Raw genomic sequence first — 25,449 nt, forward strand, 5'->3', positions numbered from 1 at the left:
GCTCTTAGTTTTCTGGATCCTCCTCAGAGAAGATACTGTGTGACTCATAGGTATATGTATATTAAATTTATCTCCAAAAGGAAAAAAAAAAAGTCACAGACAGGGTGGCTTATAAACATGACAACTTTTTTTCTCACAGTCTTGGAGGCTGGGAAGTCCAAGATCAAGGCATGAGCACACTGGTGAGGGCCCTCTTCCTGGTTCATAGCTCTGACCACACCTGGTAAAAGGGGAAAGGTATCTCTGTGGGGCCTATTTTATAAGAAGCTCCAGCTTCATGACCTCATCACCTTCCAAAGGCCCCACCTCCTCATACCATCACCTTCGTGCATTAGGATTTCAACACATGGATTTGGGGAGGATACCAACATTCGGACCATGGCCCCCAGGATCTGTCCTCACTACCCAGCCTTGTAATTACTGGAAAGGCTTCAGGCACCACGCCCCATATTCAAACTTTTGATAACCATGAATTATCAGAAAACCCTGTTAATAAATATTAAAATAATACATTTTTAGGAGTATTTCCATCAAAAACTTTAAATTTTTTTTGAAATGTTAGCAACTGAGGTTACTCCATTTTTTGATGTTATTATCTATTTCATTTTGTTTTGGCCCAAAATCAGGATATAAACTCAATTATAGTCATTTAATATTTAGTTTTTAGTATCAATATAGTCATATAAGTATTTTCTGGACAGGTTCCAAGAAGACCTGAATGCTTCTAGCTTAGACCTTTCTAGGCTTCCCTAAACCTTGTCCACAGTGCGGCCTCTACCAGTGGGGCAGCCCAGAGCACAGGCTGTGGGTCAGCATGGTAAGGAGCAGGGACCAGCCTCACCAGCTGGGCCCAGGGCTAAGTCAAAGGAAGACCAAGGCCCTGGGCTCTCACCCACTCCCTTTCCTCACTGCAGGGGTGTTACAGACGTTCGCGTGCTCTGTGGATAGCACTATACTTCAACATCATTGATTTCCTTTGTAATTCTAGGAATTTTACTTTATGGCTTAAAAACATCATCTTGGGAAGAGTTCCATGGCATGAAAAGCCTACAAATGCCTGTGAGGTGTTTTTACCAAGGGATCATATTTCAGGGAGATATGAATCCCCTGAAATAGGAAGGCAACTTTTATGATATATGCCTTGTTTCTGAGAAAGCCCAGGGCTTTCACTAGTAACAAAACAGGATCCAGAGAGCCAGAAAGGTCCGAGGTGAGATTTCTTTATTTTAGCAGGGTTTTGTGTGGTTTTCATCGGCACCCCAAAATCTTGCTCCACCCTATTTCTAAAAACAAGCACTGTTTCTTTTCATTGCTTCTAGGTTTAGTGAAAGAGTGACTAACAAATGATGTGCCTGCTAACTGATCTTGCCTTTTACTTAAATCCATTAGTCCAGACTAGGGCTTATGTTCTCAGTGCTTCAGGCAGCCCTCCTTCCTATGGGACATCCCTGGGGTCAGAATGAATCATTTTGGTCCGGGCATTTTACTGTTTACCAATCTTTCCACAAATGCTAGATCATTTTACCTTTCGTAAGTAAACCTATATTGTATAGTACAGTGTAATTTGTTATAGTGTGGTAGAGTAAGCATAAGTAAGTGTAAGTATAATCAGCCTGTCGTTTAAGAATTAGTACCCCAGTTTAGAAGGAGTAGAATCCTGGATTGGTGTGATTTTGGGCAAAGTCTCAGCCTTAGCCAGACTCAGCAGGAGAGCCCTGCAAGGGAGCAGGCTTTTATATTCCTCCCACCTATACCCTATGTCTTCATCATTGGTCATTGGTGGGGAGCTGCTCCTAGGCAATGAGGGGTTGGGGAATGCAGTCTCCCAGTCTCTTTGAACTCTCTGGCATGGGGCAAACTGGGTCCAGGAGCCTGAGAAAAGTTCCATAAAGAGAATCACAGGTGCCAACCATTAGAAGCAGAATCACACCGAGGCCAGAGACGGGTGCAAAGATCAAGTCAAAGGGATTCCAGAGGACTTGGGTGGAGTATGGATGGGATCTGTTACAAAGACGCTGAGGGATTCTTCCAGGCAAATCTGAAATGAAATATAGGTCTTCAAACTTAAAATATTACTATTACATAGAGTCTCCCATTGTCTAGAAAGCATACGTTTTCAGAACATTTTTGATATTCCTACTATGGGATATAGCTAAGACCGAATTGCCACTCACATTGTGCGGACTCTATTACAGAGCTACCAACGTCGCTTAATAAATCCCAAATGAGAAATCAGTAACATACTTTGTCAGGTCACTGGTGATGACTGTGGCTTCCCTCAACAAAACCCAGGCTGGGACAGAAGCAGGGAGACCAATGACTGCTGAAAGGCTGGCCTGCATTGAATATCTCAAGTAAGATGAATTCACAGGAAATGAAGCTTCATTAGCTCAGATGCCTCCATATGGAACTACTTGTTGGGTCAAGAGCTTTCCAGAAAACCATATGAAACCCTGGGAAATGTCTGTTTTGGATGCAAGAAATCTCAAGAGATTTTATGGATTCAGATCTTTGTTATGGAAAAAGGAACTTTGAGTTTAGCTTGGGAAGTTTGCTCTCTGGGAGACGTGCCAAACTCCAAGCTGACGTGATTTGCAATAACCTAGTTAATCAACCATGAAAATCAAGGCTTTATTGTTTTTTAGAGATAATCCCACACTGTAATTTCAAATAGTAAGACTTATTGTGAGAAAACCATGTGCTTTAGCTAGGGTATATGTTTGTTTAAAAGACGACTAAATGTAAAAATCTCAGCCAAGAGCTTGCCTTGTATATAAATATCCAATATACTGATGTTTTCAGATACCATTTGCCCATATTTTTAAAAGATAAAGTGACTTCAGAGGCCTTTCATGACTTCAACTTGGCTTTAGTAATTATAGAATCATTTTTTAAGTAAAAGAAATTGGCTTTCACTGCCAAAAGTCAGAAATTCATTCATCACTTACAAGTAGTATGAAACTGAATTTTTATGTAAACAAATCAGAATTTTGAAACCAGGACACAAGCAGACTCATTCTGACTAGCATGACTCTATCTGAGACTATTATTTCTTTCAAATAATTAGAATTTATACCTGTTTTAAAAAAAAAAGCATATAGACTATCTGAGATTGTAGGCTGAAATTTTATAGAGGGCCTAGAAAAGCAGTTTTGAGAGTCTGGCAGGAAGGGGGTGAAACTGAACAGAGAAGCAAATCAGAAATGTCAATCCTGAGAGAGATAGTGAAGAAAGCAAAAGCGAGCTTTCTCTCTCCCACTTCAGGCCCCTCCCCTTTTGAAAGTGTTCTGAAGCTGTTCAGGATTCCACAGTGGATCTCAGCCAGATATGTCCAGTAACATAACCTATAGAGCTTTTTTTTTTTTTTTTAAAGTATAAGTTTCTGAAACTTCAGGCTCCCAAGGTATGTTCTAGTTACTCCTGGGGATCCCTGCAACAGGATCAGATGGCAACCAGGTCAAAACTATTTTCATAATAATTCAAAGATGTTATTTAACTTTTCACTTTTATTTTCCTTTCAGTAAGCAGTGTTTTCCAGAGACTACGTAATGTGTGATATCATAATAGATTGAATGCATGTTAAAAATAGCTAGAATAACAACTAACTAGACATAAAGTATATACTTTCCCAACAGGTGTTGATTAAAAAAAAGAGTTAACTTGATTTTGGCTCAGGTCCTGATCTCAGGGTTGTGAGGTTGAGCCCCCACTGGGCTCCATGCTCAGTGCAGAGTCTCCTTGGGACGCTCTCTCCCTCTCCCTTTGCTCCTCCCTTTATTAAATAAATAAATCTTAAAAAAAAAAACAGTTGAAAAAAGTCTCAATCAAAAAAAAAAGGCAAATAAAGAAGTAATAGGAGGGGTAACAGGGAAAAGAAGAAACAAAAAAATATGGAATAATAGAAAATAAACTTGAGAAATCACAATAAAAGTAAATGGATTAAACCACTGAGGTAGAGGACAAAAATTAACCTGACAATTATTTTAAAAATAACATGTTATTTATAAGTAAGACTGAAACAGAGTTGACAAACTGCAGCCCTTAGGCCCTGTCTAATCCCACACTTATTTATATATGGTCTTAGGCAAAGAATGGTTTTTACAATTTAAGGTGAATTGGGAAAAAAGAAGACTATGTGACAGAGACTTCATGTGACCTGCAAAGGCTAAGATATTTAGTATCTGGATCTTTACAGAAAAACTTTACTAACCCCTGCCTTAAAATATAAAATGATAAGATCCAGAGTGGAGACAGGATGGAGGCAGACTTAGAACAGAGTCTGGTTTCCCTCCACTATTCAGATACTAGCTGGATACATGAGTGCCTTGGCACATTTATTAGCCTCCCTTGTAGTTAGGTATGGCCAATAGGAAATGAACTGCAGTGACTTATACAACTTCCAGGTCAAGTCTTCATAAAGATGCATCTGTCTCCCACTCTACTTTCCCTCCTTCCTGTAGAAAAAAGAAAAAGGACAGAGGGAAGGAGTAAGTCATCTTTGACTATGTGGATAAAGCCATCACTTGGAGCCCAGCAAAGCGATAAGATAGGAGCCTGAGTCCCTAGTCAATTTATGAAAACATAATAATAATAATCCCTGTTCTGCCCACCGCCAAATCATTATGGATTAGAAGGAAATGGACTTCTTTTTTTACGTAAGCCATGGTTAGGTAGAGATCTTGTGACTGTAACTTCGTCTGTATCCCAACTAATACATCAAGTAAATGTCAACTAAACGAAACCTATGTTACCATAATATTAGACAAAATAGACCTTAAAGCAACAAGGGATCAAAAGTGTCATAATGGATGGGGCGCCTGGGTGTTTTAGTCAGTTAAGCATCTGCCTTCAACCCAGGTCATGATCCCGGGGTCCTGGGGCGGAGTCCCGCGTGGGGCTCCCTGCTCCGTGGGGAGCCTGCGTCTCCCTCTCCCTCTGCCCCTCCCACGTTCCTGTCCCTGCTGTCTCTTTCTTAAATAATTAATAAAATCTTTTAAAATAAAGTGTCATAATGGAAAGGCTCATTTTACAGGAAGATTCAATCATTCTAAACTAGAGTTTAATTCTACAATTTTATGTATCTTTATGGACCTACAAAAAATGAACAAATCTACCATTCTAGTGGACTGTTTAACACCCCTCAGAAATCAATGGATAAAGCAGAAAATTAGCAATAAAAGATTTAGACAGAAAAGTTAATATGCTTTATCTAGTGGGTATATAGAGAGTGTTACATCCCACAATTGAGTAAGTTACATTCTTTTAAAGCACAAATAGAACCCAATTCTGAAAACTGACCACATTCTAAGTCATAAAGCTAGTTTTAACAAATTTCAAAGGATGATAAGGTACAGAATGTAGTCTCTCACCACAAGATAAATAAGTTAGATCTCAGTAATGAAATCAAGCAAGAGAGAAAACATATTTACAATTTTTATAAAATTCTAAATGATTCAGAGATCAAAGAAGAGAGAATAATGCAAATTATAAAAGATCATAAATGAGCAGTAACTAAAATATGATGCAACAAAACTTGTGGATTGCTTAGTGACAAATGCATAACAGTGTTAAGTTTCCTTGAAAGGTAAAATCATGATTCACATACAGATGTAAAAGTGAACACAGGTTAAAAAATTTATCCTATTTGTTAATCGACAAGGGAATCAAGCCTATGATATAACTGTTCAAAAGAGAATGCAAAGGATAGACACATTTATAGATCAGGAATATTGAAAAGAAAATGCAAATGGAAGTAAAATTGGTTTTTCCACAGGGGAGAGCAAGGAAGTCAGTTGAACCTTTCTCCCAAGCAGGACAGAATCTGCATGTCTGTAGACAAGAATTAATCTGTGTTGCTCTCAGTTACTTGCAGTGTTATGTCTCAAAGACAACCACAACAGTAGAATCAAGTAACCCAGAAAGTAGACCATGCACAGTTTTCCAGGGAAGCACAAGTTTTTCCTTACAGTCACCCTCCTTATGATCAAAAATATTATCACAGAAGGATTATTCGTAATCACAAAGTTAGGCTGGTCTCATTAGCGTTGGCGGCCCAGCAAAAGCGGTAATTTATCATATAGACTGCTTTGAGATTGTTTTTTTATTTTTGCAATGAACCAAGAAGATAGCTTTTGAAATATGGGAGAGAGAGAAAAAAAAAAAATAACACAGCAAAATAAACCCAAAGAACAAAAGATATGGTGCATAAAGATAAGTAGGAAAATCATGAAAAAAGCAAAGAATTCCTGCCTCCACCCCAGGATGCAGAGAGCTGAAAAGCCTCGCTCCCACCCTTATAACAAAATCAGCCATACTCACTTCAAATGCATGTCTGTGTTTGAGCCCATTGGGGAACTGAGGTGCAAAGCAACAACTGGTCTAAAATCTAAGGAGACAAGGCACATGCAGGGAGAGGGGTGATGGGACAGTCAGCTGGGTGTGGCAGACGTAACCAGACCCCAGGCAAATCATTAGACTAGAAAAGTTAGAAAAATTGGTGAAAGCCAAGCGCGGACTAGCCAGATAGTGTGAACCCCCCTGGGGGTTGCAGAAATTGAGTTTGCCCCAGACCCTTTAACTCCATTGGCGGCTCATAGAAAAAGACCAGAAAGAGCCCTATGAAGCACACTGACTGTGAGTGAGTGAAGAAGGAGAGGAGCAGAATTCCGTAAGACGTAAGAAAGGACTGCTGCCCTTAAGGCACTTTCAAAACTCCAGGCAGCAGCGGGGGAGGGAAGCAGAGGAAAACCTTACCCCCGGAGAAGGAGCAGGATTACACGGACCTCACTACAACAAGCAGAGGGGAAGAAGTTCACATGCCCCAAACCCAGATAAATAACACAAGCCTAAATCAGAGGAGTAATCAAAACTCCTCCAGCCCCAAGCTAACAAGCTTGAGATAATTAAGTACCAACAGCAGAATATGAACGGGTGGGTGGGGACAGGAGAACGAGAGCATTCAAGTGATCTTTGAGGCACAGTTGCAAAGGGAAGACCTAAAACCCAAAATTTAGCTGACACCCCCCGCCCCGCCACGCTAAACAAAAAGTATCTCTTAGAGCATTTTGAAGCCTGTGCTATACTGACAGTTACCATAGCAACAACAAAGCTCCAACCCAGGCAATCTCAGACTCGGCCATGAAGCAAACTCAAATTTTAAAAAATAGAAATCGTACAAAATGTGTTCTCAGACCATAATGGAAAGAACTCTCCAAACTTAATGATAAGAAAACAAATGACCCAAAAGAGGAGAGAGGAAAGAGCTGAGCAGATACCTCGTCAGAGAAGAGGTAGATAGAGAAAATAAGCATATGCAAAGATGCTAACCACCACAAATTTTGCAGAAAATGCTAATCAAAACCAAAATAGGGCACTGCCACATGCCCCACGAAGATCTGAAAAAACAAAACCAAACTGAACTAGAAATAGCAAGCGTTCTCAAGGATGCGGAGCACCTGGAACTCAGGGCAACCCCTTTAGAATCAGTAAAGCTAAAATTAGTCCTTAGAAACCAGTAGTGAAACAAACATACATCCCTTCCCTCAAGGCAAACAGAGAGAAAGCACTAAAAAAATACAGGTACCTATCCCTACTATCTTCCCCCAATTCCAATTCCAGTTTAGTAGGTTTGGGATGTACCCCTGACCCAGACACCAGTAGACTTTCAAAGATCCACAAGTGTTTCTGGGAACCACTAAGACATTTTTATTTTGAGCCCCACCTTTGTACTTCATCTTGGTATCTCCAAATACTGTTTTAGGTTGACTCTTTCCTTACTTCTCTTTGGCCCCTCCTGTCAAAGTCCCATTAGATGAACAGCCAGGTGGAACTCAGGCCACCTATGACTTTTAGGCTATTCTTTTCCAAACAATGTCCTTAACTGTGTGGAGTAATGTGAGAAGAAGCCATCAAGGCCTTTGGGGAAACCCAAAATGTTTGCCCAGTCCCTGAGTTCATAAGATTGGCCCAAAGGTCAGTGATGGCAACATTCTGTTGGTACTAGGAAAATATATGAAATCAGAAAGGAAAAAGGTGACTGGACTTTAATGAGACTTTGCTAAATAAAGCACAGATTCTAGATTCTCAGGTGATGGACTTAACATAGTCCAGACACCCTGCCATACTTGTTTCATGTTCTCCTCACAAAGATCCCCAAAAGAAAGTAGATTTATCCTCCTTTTACTTAAGAGAACACTTTCCCTCGGCAAGCTTAAGTAAACTGCTCACACTCACACAGCTACTAATTGGCAAACATAGGGTTTGAAGCCAGATTTTTCTAATACTTAAGCCCTTATTCTACTCTAACCACATATAAGCTAATATGATACTTCATTTAGGTTTACAGTCGGATGGCTGAAGTGATTTTTACTTGTTTTATTAGCTCCAAAACTGGCTTCATGTTTTTTATTTCTCCATGATGAGCCTTTATCTTTAAAGCTAAAGAATGAGCCCCAGCCTCCCATAAAACTCTCATCTCACAAAAGAAATTTTCATAAATCCCATCTTGATTGACTCATCCTAGGGTGTTGAGGAAGACAAGAGGCTTTTCATATCTGTATAAAACTAGGCCTGTTCAGTGTTATTATGCATGAGCCTCGCTTGCCAGCAATTCTTTCTCTTCAAAGTGATGGTGTACCTTGAATTCATTTGGCATAGCAAGGCATTCTAGTCTGAGCCTCACTGATGAATTATGTTCCCAAAGGGATTTTTTTTTTTCTAAATAATGTTGAATTAGATTTAATCTGAGAACTTCTCCAGCCGGCTTATTTTCTTATTGTGAGTATTGAACTGAATCTCTCTTCTGACTTCCTTGGTTCTTTTCAGATGAGAATAGCCCATCTAATCAGTTCTACATCATTCTTGGATTTGAATAAAACCTTCAAAGCCTCTGGGACTTAGCATAGTAATAAATACCTCAAATGGAGGTAAAAGAAGCAAAGGTAGGAAATGCTGCTAGCATTAAGGGGAAAAAGGGAAAGAGTAGGAAGATATTCTTCGGGTTAATTACAAATTAAGTCTGTCTGCCGAAAGGAACTCTTCCTGGTACATATTTTCCCTCTCAGGATCTTAACACGAGGTTACGAAACATCTCTTGATAGTAAATGCCCATGGATATTGCCGCTGTTTTGATATATGTTATTTGAAAACTGATGTATGGAAGGCACATTCCAGAGTAACTTTTTATTTGGATGTTTCACTCATCACCCCCAAATCATCATCTTCTAAGTGAAATCTGCCAACTCCCTTCCTCCTATTTTGCCTAATATACATACTATTATATATATAGCTATATGAATACAGTATATCATACATACTATATTAATGGCTCAAGTCATTTTTCCTTCTTGGCTTATGTCTACCTGGCAATGGCCTCACTGTTCCCATACTGAAAGTAGAATCATCTCTAATTTTATATCTTCTTTAAGAGGAAGTATAGGGAGCAGAGGGAATGGCTTTGGAGTCAGATGAAACTGGGTCCGAATCCTGCCTGCACCCCTTATTGGTTATGTGCCACTGACCAAGTCATTTTAACCAATTTGAGCCTCAGTTTAATCATCTGTAATATAGGGATCATAAAGTCAGCCTTACAGCATTATTGTGAGGATGCCCAAGGTCAGAGAGCTAATAGAAAGAAAAACCACAGGCTGATTCCAGGAAGGTCTGATCCCTGAGTCTTAACTATAGAAGGTATTCAACACAAGGTTGATTACTGATAGGTGTCTAATACCAACTTATTCCAATACAACTTCAGTAACTCCTACATCACTAAACAGAGAATGGAGTCTCAAGTCTCAATAAATACTTGTTGGTTGATTGACTGTAGGCAAATGTCACGCAGTTAGCCAAATAAGCTTTCAGTATCTTAGTGGATAATACAGCAAATGACTACGTTTGCAAGACGACTGAGAATTTTTTCAGCTTATTTTCAAAAACTTAGAATTCTACTACCTATTTTCCATTTGGGGAAATAAACAAAGACTACCCAAATGAGAACAGAGGCTGTTCATTCAGATCTTGTTACAGCAAGGGAGTCAACCACTATCACTTGCATTTGGCAGAGGCTGAAGGCAGGCAGGGGAGTGGGAAAGCTTTATGGTGGTCAAAGGAGAAGTCTTCGGGAATGCCCTGATTAGAGATTGTTGGTCTGGTGTGGCTGGAAGTGGGTTAATACAGCAGGATGTATTATGTGATTAGTTTGGGCAGCTTGTATTTCTCTGGTTGGCTCTGAGTTGAAATGGGGGTGGGAGTGGCAAAAAATTGGGAAGCTGGCAGGCACTGACCAAGTCCTGGCTTTTCTGGGCCAGTTGCTACAGAGGCTGTGGGGTCAGAGTTCTATTGTCCTATGTGGTCTGGCCATCGTCCATTGGTATATTCATTCTCTCACACTTCACTGGAAGCCATCTTTTATCCTAATTTATATATTACAGGTATTTGGAAAGCTGTTTCTATTTTTGTTCATTTGTTTTTTGTTACAAAGAAATCGAACAGTTTATTTCCAAAGACTTAAGTTTAGTGAGTTAACAAGTTGTTTTTTTTAGGAAACACAATTTTCTATAGAGGTTGCCCATTTCTTAAAAAAATAAGCTCCTCCCCCAAGAAAGGATGAAGAAGCAATTAAAGGAAAAGATGACAACAAATGTCACTTGCTCTACATAAAATAGTGAAATTCTAGTAGTGATGAAGAATGTATTACAGAGACTGTAGATTATGAATAAGGATGTTGGCCTGGTTTCCATATAGACTACAATGAACCCTCTCCCATAACCACACTCAATACCATCTTAAATCTCTGAAGGTTTTGACATTTGTAGTCACTGGATGTCTTCCCCCATTTTTACAAAGTTCTGCCTTGCTTGTTTCTGACAGTACCCAAAATATAAAAAGCAGAAATCCTATAAGGTAATACTGGGCAGGGAGCCGGGGGTAGTTGGGAAATCTCTGTACCTTCCTCTCAATTTTCCTGTGAACCTAAAACTCTAAAAATCAAGTCTTAAAAAAAAAGAAACTTACAAGGTATAATATTTTTTTCTTGATAGCAACTCTGTAACCAACTCATTTAAATTTTTGCCTACCAGTTTTGTCAAATCTGGGGCTTTAGGGACTTTAATCTCTGAAATACTTAACGTTTGGAGATGTTCATTTTCCTAAATCACCAAGCCAAACTCTCCCCCTTGCCATAAATTAAACGTTTTTTTGCTGCTCACATCAGGTTGGAAGTCAAAACTGGTTTTATTCAAAGCTTTAGTCTGGATCCAAGAGAATGCAATACTCCTTTATTTAGAAGTGTCATTATCTCTTACCTGGAAATAAGGGAAAAGTCAACTCACTCTTATCAAAACCGTAAACAATTTTCTCAGGAAAAAAGTAAAATTAGAATCTCCTTAAAAATTAGGATTCTTAAAACTGAGAATGAGCATACAATGCTTCATGCTAGTGAGTAGACCAAAGGAAATGGGAGCTGACCTGGTTTTCAAGAAATTTCCATCCAGTCAAGCGTTACACTCCTAAGGAAGCACCAAAACCACAAGCCCAGGCCGTGAGTAGAAAGAGAGAAAGACAAAATATTGGAATGGGGCATGAAATGCATGCCTATGGGGGATAGGCAGGGGGAGTACTAATGATAAAGGCTTCCTGGAGAAGGCCAATCTTTAGCCAATTCTTGAACCATTTATGATAATAATATATATTGTAGAATACTTAAAATATATTCTATACATCATAGGTGAGCATGGTAACCCACTTGATCACTTCTACTTAGCTTGACTTTAACTTCCAAGCTGTAATTTCTGCCACTATCAAACTATGAGCCTAACTCAGTCCCTAAATGGAGTAACATAAGAGAAATTTGTTCAGAATTCAGCATTACGTCAGTCCAGCTGCCAGTTAGAATATTATGCCTAAGGAAATAATTTGCTATACTCTCTCCCAAATGTGCCTCCAAAACACAATTTTCCCTTCTTCCTTTCTTCTGCTGCCATAAAAAATAAAAATAAGAAAGTCCTATATGCATGGTGTCAGAAAGGCAAAAGTAATTGAAGCGACATTAACGCACACACACTCACATACACATCTTGACTCCCACAAGAGTGTTCCCTTTTTAATCCAGTTGAATGGGTAAGTGGTATGGCCCAGGTAGAATTTGAAATTCGACCTCAGTATGCTTCTTCTGGTTATTGCTATCCACAGAGTCACATGCATTTAGAGTCAGTCTTGGGGGAGAAGGAGAAGCTTTGTTTGCGGCTCCGTGACACTCCTTCTGGGGAAGAAATGCTTTCTCATTATAATTTCATGGCAGCCATGTCTTCACTTGTCTTCTCCACATTAGACTAAATTTCTTCAGGGTAAGGGCTGAATTCCCTACAGGGAAATAAAAACGTGACAACAGCAGGGGGCCAAGATTCCCACCCTGCCTGCATCTCTCTCTTCTTCTTGGCAAAGTCACCCTTCAGCTTCAAAAATTTTGAATTTCGGTCATCATGGAAGCCATTGGGAACTCACTTCCGGTTTGGCAACTGTTTCCTCTGCTTTACCTCTGAAGCTTGCAAAGCAGCTCTAACAATCTTCCGCGTGTTTGGCTGTGTTATTTCTGAGCACAGTGCAGTTAGTTTGTGATCTTTAAATAGCTCTAAGTCTGACGTTTCCAGTTGACAAGCATTTGCAGGGGATAAAGTAAGCAACCTTGACAGCTGCATTTGAGCTGGGTTTTGATGAACTAGACTAGAATGAGCCTGCCGCTAGGGTAGGGCATGTGGGCCCATTTGTTTAAGGCTGATTATGAATAACTGATAATGAGTGACCAGATTGAAGTCATGCCCTGATAACAAAACTGTTTGGAACTGCAAATGCCACTTTTTAAAATATATTAGAGATAAATGCTATCTCCTTGAATGCCTGGTCTGGTAGTTAGGAGCCAGTTTACATTTTTCCAATTAAAGTGATTCATTTGGGGTTGCACTGGTGGCAAGAAAAGAAGGAACACTTTGGAAAGAAGAGCAAATGACTAGGGCAAAGATATTTTAAATATAAACAAATGATTTTAGGAGCAATAGTAACTATATAACCACTTTCTCTTTAACTTCAATACCGACATACCGATGATCATGAAATGCAGTTCAAGAATGGAGAGGAGGAAGGAAGGAAAGAAGGAAGGAGGGAAGGAAGGAAGAAAGAGAGGAGTTTTTGGACTTTTCCAGGTTTATCTGCCAGTTTTGTTCTTCCTAACTACTCTTAAAAGCATACAACAAAAACCTATATGAATTAACACACACTCATTATACCTACAGCAACCCGGATTAGGAGAGAAATAGAATGAGAATTAGAAATCCAGGTCCTTTTGGTGATAAATTATATTTTTATCAGCCTTAGAAACTGAAAGGGAAAAATCCAAAATCAGCCAGTCATTGATGGAAATGCCTTTTAACAACAGAATAATGAATTTAAGCTTCCTGCACACAATTTTACTGGTAGCTCTCTTTTTCTCCACTGTTTCCAAGATCTGCGGCTTTGAGCCTGGCCCCATGCTGTCAGTCCACTTTAGCACATTTTGATGAGGAGAAAATGGAAGACATTGTTCTCTAAACTGCATCATAGTAATTTCTAACAGGGCCTGAATGTGCACTGAGTGTCTTGGTGTTCACACTTGATTTAGAAACCACTTTGAAGCTTTGAATTAGAGTCATCAATATAATAATTTGACAGTATTAATTCCACCTGGTAATAAAATGTGCTTCTTTTTTGGAATCTCTTAGCATTACAAAGAAACAAGGGCATTCCAATCTCTCCAACACACAAATTCTAACTCAAGGGCACGTGTGTTCTCATATATATTCCTAATATATATTTTTGTTTAGAAATACGAATATCCATTAGCCTCTTCCCAGTCTCACCGCTGTAATTTCATTTATCTTTAACATTAATCTCCCACGAATACTGAAGATGAAGGAATTGAAGTATAATTCACTTTGAGACATTCTGTGTCAACAGAATCTCAGCTCAAACCAGTTAAATATGATTTTAGTTTTCTAAAGAGGGCACGGAGTGTGAGAAATAAATTAGTCATTAAGACATCTGAGATGCCGGAGTGAGGGCAAATGCTGCAACCGAAAAACCCCAATAAATGAGGAATTAAATAACGACACCGTCTGTGACACAATTCGGAGAAGGACAAGTGGATTACAACAGTGACCTATCACCCTGATCCGAAGTGGGAGCATAGATGATACATTCAGGGCATGAATAACAATGTTCCCACACACATTTCCAAGATGGCTTCTATAGTCCAGAAGATACCACATGTTTCTGCGTGCTTCTTAACATACAGGCTTTGGGAAAATTTTCCTCACAACTGAGTGAATTAAGTAACGCAAAAAGTAAATCTGACTGTTGAAACAGGTGCAGACAAATTCCCTAGAATAATAAAATTAGTCAGCTGTAAAAACTACTGAAAGTGTTCAACAATTTCTTAAATCACTAAACATCGTCAATGAGTAATAATAATAACACCATACGAGTCAAAATTAAGACTGGTGGCCCCATGTAGGTTATTGAGAAAGTCTGCTTTGTTGTTAACTGCTTGCTCAAAATTAATGAAATCAGAATTTGTGGGCTCTCAGACAGATTCTAGGAGGCCAAGAGGTCTGTCTGCATATTAGGCTGACTAACTGCTCTTCTTGTCCAACCTTCCCATTTCTCTTACAGAATCCTGCCTATGTGAAAGTCCAGCTAAAATGCCACTTCCTCCAGGAAGACTTCCCTGAGCTTCCCCTATTCTGAAAGTTCCCTGCTCTCTCTTTTCCCTATACATTGTGGCACACATCACGGCAGCCTTGTCTACACAGAACACAAACTGACTCTTTATATTTGAGTTCCCACACCACTAAGAAGTTAAAAATAACAGGAGTTACCTGGTACACCACGCTTAAACTATGTGCCAGGCACCAGGTTAGGCAGTACTTTGATCCCCATTTTGCAAGTGAGGAGTCTGACATGAGTTAGGTAAGTTGCCCCAGATCACAGAGTTGGCACCCTGCTAAACTACCTCATGTTTGTCACACACCAGATAATTGAATGCCATGAACATGCCTAGATTTTATATTTGAACAATGAACCAAAATTAGCCATGAAGAGTTAACTAAAGTCTGTGGATCCTTAACAATTTATTCTCATAGGATGTGTGTGTATGTAGGAAAGCTAAACCTACTTAGCTTCATAAATTGCAAATTTGCTTCCAAAGTGTTAAGACTTAGCACCATGCTAACTAAGCTCTGGCACAGTCTCCCACAGCCTGGAATAGAAGTTCGGGACAGCCTGGGTGGTGCCTCCCAGTACAGAGCTGACTAATCAAAAGTACTGGTTGACTCCAGTCCTAACAAAAGTTACCACTCTGTGTGGATATAGATATGTCCAACAGAAAAAAAAGTAACATTCTTAGTTCCTTGTCTTTTCCCTCCTTTTTTCCCCTTTTAACATATTGGTTCTTTCTATTTACATGGTAGAGAAACAGTTACTTTTTTTGCATTCTGTATTTGCTTTCTCTTGCTGCAGGAACAAATCGCCACAAGCGTCAAAAACACATTTATTATCTCACAGTTGGTAGGTCAGAAATCCATGTGTGCTCAGCTGGTTTCTCTGCTTCAGGTTTCACAAAGATGAAATCAAGGTGTCAGAGGGCTATGCTACGTTTTGGAGGCTCAAGGGATGAATCTGTTTCCAGGCCCACTCAGGTGTTGGCTGAATTCAGGGGCAGCACTGAGCTCCTTGTTAGCTTGCTGCCTGTTAAGCTGTTGGCAGGGGCCTCTCTCAGCTTCTAGAGGCCTCTACTTACTCCTTAGCTCACCCCTCCCTGCCCCCTTCCTCCAACTGATAGCCCGCAACCAGCAAGGTGGGGAGGGGAATTTCCCTCCTACTTGGAATCTCTGTCCTCCCTTTGCCCTCATCACCCATCACCCTCTCCTGCCTACCTTTTTGTCATTTGAGGTCTCCTGGGATTATACTGGACCCATTGTGGTAATCCAGGAGGATAATCTCCCTGTTTTAAGGTTGGCTGATGAGTAACTTAATTCCATCGGAAGAGTCCCTTCACAGCAGTATCTAGATTAGCCTTGGATCAAATAACCAGAGGACAGGAATCCTAGGAGCATCTTTAGAATCCTGCCAACCACACATGTTGACCCTCAAAATGTAAACATGACAATGTTTTCTTAATCAGAAGTTAAGAACTCTGGTGCGTTTTAATTTTGTTACTCCGTGTGCTGTGTTTTCCAACCTAATAGCTCTACTACCTATTACGAACAAATATAATGAAGCTAGAATTTAGATAGATATAATACTAATAAAAAGACTTTTACCAATGAGTGTATCACTTATATAACATCCCCTTATGATTTGTAAGTATACTGATTTAATTGAATGATATGAAATATATGAATGTATTAACTGCCGGGTTTTTTAAAACTATCAGTAAAACAGTCTATAAAATAATTTCAACACCATGATTAAATTTTGCTTTGGATTTTGCATGCAGCACAATGATGTAAGCTTGCACAAATAGTAAGCTGGGCAGGATAAAAATATATTTCCTAGAGATAAGCAAAATTAAGTAAAATAGACAGTTGGTCGCAGTTACTAATGGGTAGTTCAAGGATTTAGGAGAATTTTATGTATTCTGATGATGAAATCAATTGTCCTCAAAATCATTTTTGACAGTATGGGACACATAGTAGTGCTCGGTTTATGCTGTCGAAGAATGAATGAATGAGTTGGCTAATTGGCTCTATGAAATCCTCGATGAAAGGATCCAAGAATTAACCTTGGCTTTCTCATCCATGGAAGAAAGTTACAATCACATGTTATCTAATATCCCTCTAGCTTTGTATCCTTAATCATGATTTATAATAATTTTCGTTCCGAGTTCTCACGGTTTATCCCGCTCAAGATATTCACAAATGTTCAAATGTAGAAAAAACGTAAACAGAATTTTTCCTCAGGAAAATTTAGAAAGCAATTAAAATAGGATTGCCTTAAGATTTTATCAAGTGCATAGAGAGGCAATTTGTTTTCAGTAACAGTTATCTGTCCAAAATCTATGAATTCTCAAGTCAACGTCCCTAACTGGGCAGACGGAAGTAATATGATGAGGAAGAAAGGATATGGCATTTCTTTCTTTCATTCTTTTTTTTTTTTTTTTTGGCAGTAAATTGAAGGCGGGACTTTAGGCAAAGCACTTAACTTTTCTGTACTCCACTTTCTTGATCTGTAAGAGAAACAAGGCTTGCCAAATGAGGGGCTATTTCATCTAAATAATCAATCTCCGTCTACTGGGGGATGAGGCTCTTTCTAGTGACTGGAGTCTTATGGGACGTGCGTGGAGCTAGAGCCCACAGCAAGCCGTTAGGAAGGGCAGTAGCATTGGCTCTTAACTTCGCAAGTGGAAGGGTACATAGCCTCTACACATTGAACGGCGTTGTGTGCCCCCATCATTAGAGAAAGACACATGTCAATCTCTTAAAAATCTCCAGCGATGATTCTCCTGTGTCAGACTCTCACTGTTCACATTTCCTCTCCTCTGACATTTCCACTGTTGCAACCGAAGTGCATTTCCTTTTAGTCAGTCAACAGTGGAAATTGCAAACAGCTGCTCACCCAGTCCCTTGGATAATAGGTTCTCTGTACATATCATGCTATCAGATCTTTACAGTCACCTCCAGGATCTGAAGAGGTCACAGAGAAGAAGAATTTTGAAGTTGAAAGGGGCTTTAGTAAACATCTAATCCAACTTCCACCCAAGGAAGGAGTCCCATCTGTACCTTTTGTCTTTGAGCCATACTTTGGCCTCTGCACAAAAACTTCCAGCAACAGGGGATGCATGACCCCCAAAGCAGCATATTTCTTATTCAGACGACTTGAATTGTTAGAAACGTTATTCTTATATTTAAGTGGAATCAGATTGTAGTTTCTACAGAAGCTTATTCTGCTATCTAGAATCAAACAGAAGGAGTTCATGTATTGTCTTTATCAGGTAGTTCACCTATAAGAATAAAGTTCTCCTGTTCCCCCAAATGGTTTATTCCAGGTTAAACTTTCCATTTCCTCATGTGAAATCATTTACATTCCTCTTACTATCCTTTTTAATAGCTTCTGCACGTTCTTTATTTTGTGACTGCCCCTCTTTTAAAAAGTTATTCGAATAGATTATAGAAAATTAAAAAAAAGTTATTCGAATAACAAAATTGGCTGCAGGTCAGTAAAAATAAATGATCTACAGTAGGCAAAAATGTGGCTGAAACTCACAAGCAGAATATTCCAGAAAACAAGTAGGACACAAAAGAATAAAGTATATTTCCATTGATATAAATTCACAGTCTAACAAGATTGCATATATAGATAATATAACTATAAAGAAAAGCCACCTATGATGTTTATGAAAGTCATGATAGTGCTTCCCTTCAGAGAAAGAATGAAGGTGAGGTCAGAGACATGTGGCTAGGTTTGGGGGATGTTTTGGAGTGTCACTAGTGTTTCATCTCTTGACCTGAGTGGTGATTTCATGATATTCACCTTATAGTTTCATCAGTTTGCATATATATCTATTTTTATGAATGTATATTTTCCAATTGTACCCATTTAGCATTTTACTCTTAAAAATTTGCATGCATACATTTTGACTCCATAATTCAGTTTCCAGAATATTATCCCAAGCAAATAATTAAGGATATACACAAACTTTTTGGCTCAAGGTATGTTTAATGCAACAATGATTGTAATAGAAGAAAAAAAAAAGCCCAGAGTAAGTTAAATATTCAAAGTTAGATTGAGCTATTTGTGACATAGGTATGTCTTGATATAAAAGTATATTCATGTTTTTTTCCTGAATAAAAACATAAAAGAAGCTGCAAATCTGTATGATTACCTTTTTGAAAAAATCTGAAAAGGAGGGGCACCTGGGTGGCTCAGTTGGTTAAGCGACTGCCTTCGGCTCAGGTCATGATCCTGGAGTCCCGGGATCGAGTCCCACATGGGGCTCCCTGCTCAGCAGGGAGTCTGCTTCTCCCTCTGACCCTCCACCCTCTCATGTGCGCTCTCTCTCTCTCTCTCATTCTCGCTTTCTCAAATAAATAAATAAAATATTTAAAAAAAAATCTGAAAAGGATTTCAATGAAATATTAATAAGCTTTTCTTAGAGGCTTACTAAGGTTTATTTTTATTTTCCTCCTTTTTTTCTTCTCTGCTTTTAGATTATTCTATAATGATATGTGCATTGTATGCTTTTGTAATAAAAGTATTATTAAAAATAAAAATAAAATATAATGGACCTAGTAGGCTTGATAACTCTAAATGACACATAGATCATACCCACTTGCATCCTACAGAGTCTATTTTTCAGTGCAGTGAAATTTTGCACATAATTTGTAGGAGTGACGATAGGACACTGTGAAAAAAGAAACAGGGAATAGTCAAGTTAAATACAAAATCAGCTGAATTCAACCCCTATCCTTTTAAATTTAGTTTTTTTTTTAATCAAAGTTATTCAACGGCATAAAGTCACATAGTCTGTCAATGCCTTGTTAGAAAAAAAGCAATATATCATGCCCCCGCCCTTTCCCTATTTCCTGCCTCCCAGACAATTTCAACTGCTTCCCCTTATTCTTTCAGGGTATGTGTCTCTATTTTAAACAACATATTTACATTGCTTCATTCTGTAGCTCTAAGCATAATCTATTGACTTCCCATGGCAGAAAGTAAAGATTTATCTCTTTTCAATACACCATGCACATGCATATTCCTGTCTTCACAACCTCCCAGTATCACAATTCTGATTATACATATTTAGTGTTTACATCATCATGACAGGAATGCAATACTCAGCTAAGTCATGTGCCATCCATCGCTGAAAACCTTTTCACTTTCCCTGGAGTTAATAATTATTTTTGTTTGTTCATTTGCTTGGGTTGTAATGTGCTTATCTTCCCCAGTTGCATAAACCCCAACTTCATCCCCCCTTGTAACCTCCTCTCAATTTAGCCAATGCATCTTATATTTTTCAGGTTAACAAATTTTTTAAAGAAAATTTTCCTAGAGCTTCTGACTCTCTGTAATCAGACCTGGGTGCTCACTCAGGACCCCTTTTAGCTTCCTGGTTAACCCTTTCCCTCTCTCTCTTTTGTTGACCTTCTGTTTCCTGGATCCCATGACTTCCTGCTTGGTATACTCCCTTTTTCATTGTTGTTGTTTAAAGATTTACTTATTTATTGGAGAGAAAGCATGAGCAGTAGGGGCAGAAGGAGTGGGAGAGAGAATCTCAAGCAGACTCTGAATTAAACACGGAGCCGGATGTGGCACTCTATCCCAAGACCTTGAGATCAAGAGCTGACTGGAAACCAAGAGTCCAAAGCTTAACCGACTGCCCCACCCAGGCACCTGAGTGTACTCCCATATTTTGACAGGATGCATTCCTTTGTAGCTTCCTAAAAATGGGTGCATGGAAAGTAATTTCTTTTAGACTTTGAATGCCCCAAAATGTCTTCATTCTACTTTCTCACTTAAATGACAATTTTTGTAAATTCTAAGCTGAAATCGTTTTCCCTCAGAATTTTAAAGCATTGCTCTACCACCTTCCACTTCCCAATGTTGCTATTGGTAAGTCTGAGCTCAATTAGATTTCTTGGCTTTCACATATAGGCTCATAATATTCTCTCCGAAAAATCTTAGGGTCATCTCTCTGTAAAAGTTCATCTATTTCATTCTGTCTGGATACTTTGTGAAAAATAGAGTCAGTCAGTTCTGGGACCTTGTCTTGAATTCCTTCTTTAACAATTAATTCAAGTCTGTTTTCATGCTTCTTTCTTTCTGCGTCTTCTATCATTCAGATGTTGAAATTTCTGAAAAGTCTTGATTTTCTTATCTTTTCTCTCCATTTTCTGTACTTTGTCTTTTGTTCTGCTTTCTGAGAGTATTTCATCAAATCATTAGTCTCTACTGGGGGGGGGGGGGGTGGCTGAGGCTGTTTCCACTGACTGGAGTCACTGAAAACTGTAGCTCCCAAACATTCTGTTGGGGTTTCCCTTTCCACTATTACACTTTTAATTTTAAGAGCACTTATTTTAATCTGTGGATGCTCTTTTGTGTGTGTGTGGCATTCTATTCTTATCAATGGAATAGTTTCCCTCATCTCTCTAATAATAGTTTTCATTTTTCTTGTTTTACGTTATCTTCTTTCTGTATTGTCTCTGTTTCTTCCAAATTGTTTTTTTTCCTCTCTCTCTTCTTGTTTTGGTCTCTTTCATATTCTGCAATTCTTGGTTGGGCACCAGAAAGCTTCTTGGGAGCTCTACAAAAGAGAATAGGGCTTGTCAATTATGGGTATCACTGTAGGGTCATCTGGCTGAGCCCATTAGTTGGAGAAACTCCAACATTCATGTCTTTAGATCTTTTCCCCTGGGGTTATTTGGCTGACAGAAGAATTTTTTTATTATTATTATGTTATGTTAATCACCATGCATACATCATTAGTTTTTGATGTAGTGTTCCATGATTCATTGTTTGCAAATAACACCCAGTGCTCCATTCAGTACATGCCCTCCTTAATACCCATCACCGGGCTAACCCATCCCCCCACCCCCCTCCCCTCTAGAACCCTCAGTTTGGTTTTCAGAGTCCATTGTCTCTCATGATTCGTCTCCCCTTCCGATTTCCCCCCCATTCATTCTTCCCTTCCTGCTATCTTCTTTTTTTTTTTTTTTTTTTTCTAATGTCTGCCTGGAGTGAAGAAGCCAGCATCCTAGGTCAAGCTGGGGGAAGAGGACTAGACGTTGTGGTAAGGAAGTCTCAGTACTGAATACGTGTACACTTTCCTATAATTCCCCCATTTTCAGTGAAAAACACTGGAGCTTTCAGCTCCACCAGAAGTCCTTCAGTTCAGGCAGAAATCCACTATTTTACCCTCCCCAGAGACCTACATCCAGTCTTCCACCAGAGTGAGAAGGGAATCTGGGAGCTTCCAGCTTCTTAAACATGATTTCATGAAGTCTTCCAGGTTCCAGGCCCACTTGCGGCCATCTTCCAGAGGGACTTGGCGCCGCTAATCCTTCTCTTTGAGCAGTTTGGTGTAAATCAGCTGCTTCTCAGCTTCCCCGGAGCCAGCTGAGATTCAACTTTCTTAAGTGTGCTAAATCAGTAATCATTCGTTCATCTGCTTTCTAGCTTTCTAGTTATCTTCTCTTACAGTCTCTTTGCTCTTGTGGCATATATATATTTTTATTCTATAAATTTATTATATTATTTATGTACATTATATAAAATTTATTTTATAAATATATATATATATTTTTTAAAGATTTTATTTATTTGAGAGAGAGAATGAGAGAGAGAGAGAGAGAGCATGAGAAGGGGGAGGGTCAGAGGGAGAAGTAGACCCCCCACCGAGCGGGGAACCCGACGCGGGACTCGATCCCGGGACTCCAGGATCATGACCTGAGCTGAAGGCAGTCGCTCAACCAACTGAGCCACCCAGGCACCCTAAATATATATTTTTAATAGTCCAGTTTATTAGGAATTTAGCAAGATGCACAGATAAACACGTGCATCTTAACTGGAAACTACCCATATGTTTTGTCCCCTGAACTTTTCTTAGGACAAGTTTTTCCAAATTTTATATGATTCGATCTATTTCTTGGGTGGGAAAAAAGTAGGCATATATACTGTTACATTTTAATCTTGTGCTTTTTTGCCCATATTTCACCCTTTCAGGTAATTTGGAAACTCAACCATGCCATAGGAATGACAGTAACAATAAAGAGAGCTACTCTTTTATGTATACCTGACATTATACTAGATCAAAGTAATAGGTACCCCTCATAGCTTTGTGTTATCTGCACATCTGATAACCACATTCTTCATCTTCCTTTAAGTCATGGGTTGGCAAGCTACGGCCCGTGATCCAAACCTGGCCTGCTGCCGGATTTTGTAAATAGTTTTACTGGAACACAGACACGCTCATTGGTCTATGGCTGCCTCGGTGCTACGGGGGCAGAGGTGAGTAGTTGCAGCAGAGACCATATGACTTGTAAAGCCTAAAATATTTATTCTTTGGTCTTCTATAAAGTTGGCCAACCTGTGCTTTAAGTTTTGATAAAACATATTAACTATGACAAGGCTAGATCTAGTCCCATTGGTGAATTACCAAAGCTTTCCCATGGCTGACACTGATTTATGAATCAGTACAATTAGACAACTAGCAATAAACCTGTTTAACTCGTCTTTCAGATTATATAGATCAAGTACATAAAAGGTAAAAACTTGACAAAAATCAATGCTGACTTTACACTGAATTGTCTTATAAGAAGTTCCCTGTCAGTGTGTGTTGAAGCAGTGATAACATTCAAACACAAAAGAATCACCATAGATGATATTCATATCCAGGATTCCTAAATCCTGTGCATGGGATTCTGGGGAAGCATGGAATTCTGAGGGATTCTAAGAATTCACAAAATGCGTTCTAAAAAATATTAGACCTGTTAAGGCTACTTCAAGCTAGTGAAATATTGTTTACTACATTCTCCCTCTTGGAGATTTACAATATATTAGCACATGAAAGATCCAGAAAATTACTGCAAAAGAAAGATATGAACACCTTTGTTTATGCAAATATTACCTGTTGGAAATTAATTCTTCCAATCCTAAAACTGTGATTTCATCATATCTGCATTTATATCATTGGCAACATTGTCAAAATGCTTTGCTGACATCATTGGTACTAACCAAAATGAGTAATGGTATTTTTCATGGTTTTCAGAAACTCTAACAACTTATGGTTCTCTATTATAGCAGTGTTTTACCTGGGAGCTAGTTTAAAAGAAGCTGACAGTGAATCAAGACAGAGTCAGAGCACTACGATAAATGGTGTTTATCATTCATTGCTTCCCTCTTCCTTATTCTGAAGCCACCCGAAAGCAAGGAGGGGAAGGTAAAAGCAGTAACTATTGAGCTAAAGGCAAATGGGATCACTTGCCACTGCAGGAAGCAGCTAGAATGCTCTGCATTCCACAACCAACTAGCAAGACAGCCCCTCGGCAAGTTTATTCTGGAGTCTGTCCAATCTTGGATAGTATTTGCCACTGCTTTTATGCTCTGTTGGGAGAGATCTGTCGAGGGCCACTGAGAGATTGTGCTTCTGTCATCTCTATCCATTGAAATCCTCTCTATCGTGCCAGCATTTCATTACTCTTTTCCCGCCCTGTGAGAGGTGATTCTAGTCACTAATAAAAGTAATTTATTTGAGTACTATCTTAGGCCTCAACTTACATAGTAATGACAAAATATAAACCCAGTACTTCCGCTCACTACACACCAGGTACACAGTCAGCAAAAGCCATCCTTACAAGCTATTTCTTTTCACACAAAGCATAAAATGGAAAGGGTGCCAAAGGAATGAGAAGTTTTTCTCTACTTCCATGAACCTACAATGATTGACTTCCTGATACTCTATCTCATTCAAGAATCAAGCTACATTATCATTCCTGTTTTACAAATAAATAAAACAAAGCTCAGGATGATTAAATAACTTGCCGAAGGAAGGCCTCAGAACAGAGTCCCAGGATTCACACTTAGATCTTCTATCTACAATTCCAAGCTCTTTCTAAAAAACCATGCTGCCTGTCCAAATACTCTTTGTTATTCTCATTCCCCGATTCCACTAGCCTAGTAATTCTATTAAGAAGCCAAAAACAAAACTACAACTAAAATGATATGTGGTTCAAATCATATTTCTGTGGGACAGCACTGATCTCAGATTCGATGTAATCCAAATAAAAATCCCAGCAGGCCTTATTATAGAAATCGACAAGCTCATTCTAAAATGTATGTGGAAGTACAAAGAAATTGGAGACGGCGAAACAAATCTGAAACAGAACAAAGTTGTAGGACATACACTCTCTGATTTCAAGAATTACTATAAAATTGTAGTAATTAAAACAGTGTGGTATTAGCATAAACGTAGGCATAGAGATTAATAGGGAAATATAAGAGTACAGAAGTAAATCTATACTTCTATGGGCAATAGAGTTTGAACAAGTCCCAAGGTAATTCAGTGGGGAAAGGATAGTATTTTTAAGAAATGATGCTGGAATGATTGTTTATCTGTATGCAAAAATAAAAATAAAATAAAAATGCATTTTTAGTATTTTTAAGAAATGATGCTGGAACAATTATATATCTGTATGCAAAAATAAAAATGAATTTGACCCCCTTACCAAACATAAACATTAATTTGAAATGAATTCTAGACTAAAACTTAAAAATAAACTTTTAAACTTCCAGAAGAAAAACATGGTAAGATCTATTCATGAAGTTGGGGTAAAAAAAAAATTCTTGGAAACAATACACAAAAAAGCATAAATCATTAAATTTAAAAATTGATAAGTTGGACTTTATCAAAATAAAAAACAACTGCTTTTT

The sequence above is a fragment of the Callorhinus ursinus genome, unplaced genomic scaffold (assembly GCF_003265705.2).
Source record: "Callorhinus ursinus isolate GAN/ISIS: 27379988/994484 unplaced genomic scaffold, GSC_fseal_2.0 scaffold5, whole genome shotgun sequence".
Taxonomy (NCBI): Eukaryota; Metazoa; Chordata; class Mammalia; order Carnivora; family Otariidae; genus Callorhinus; species Callorhinus ursinus.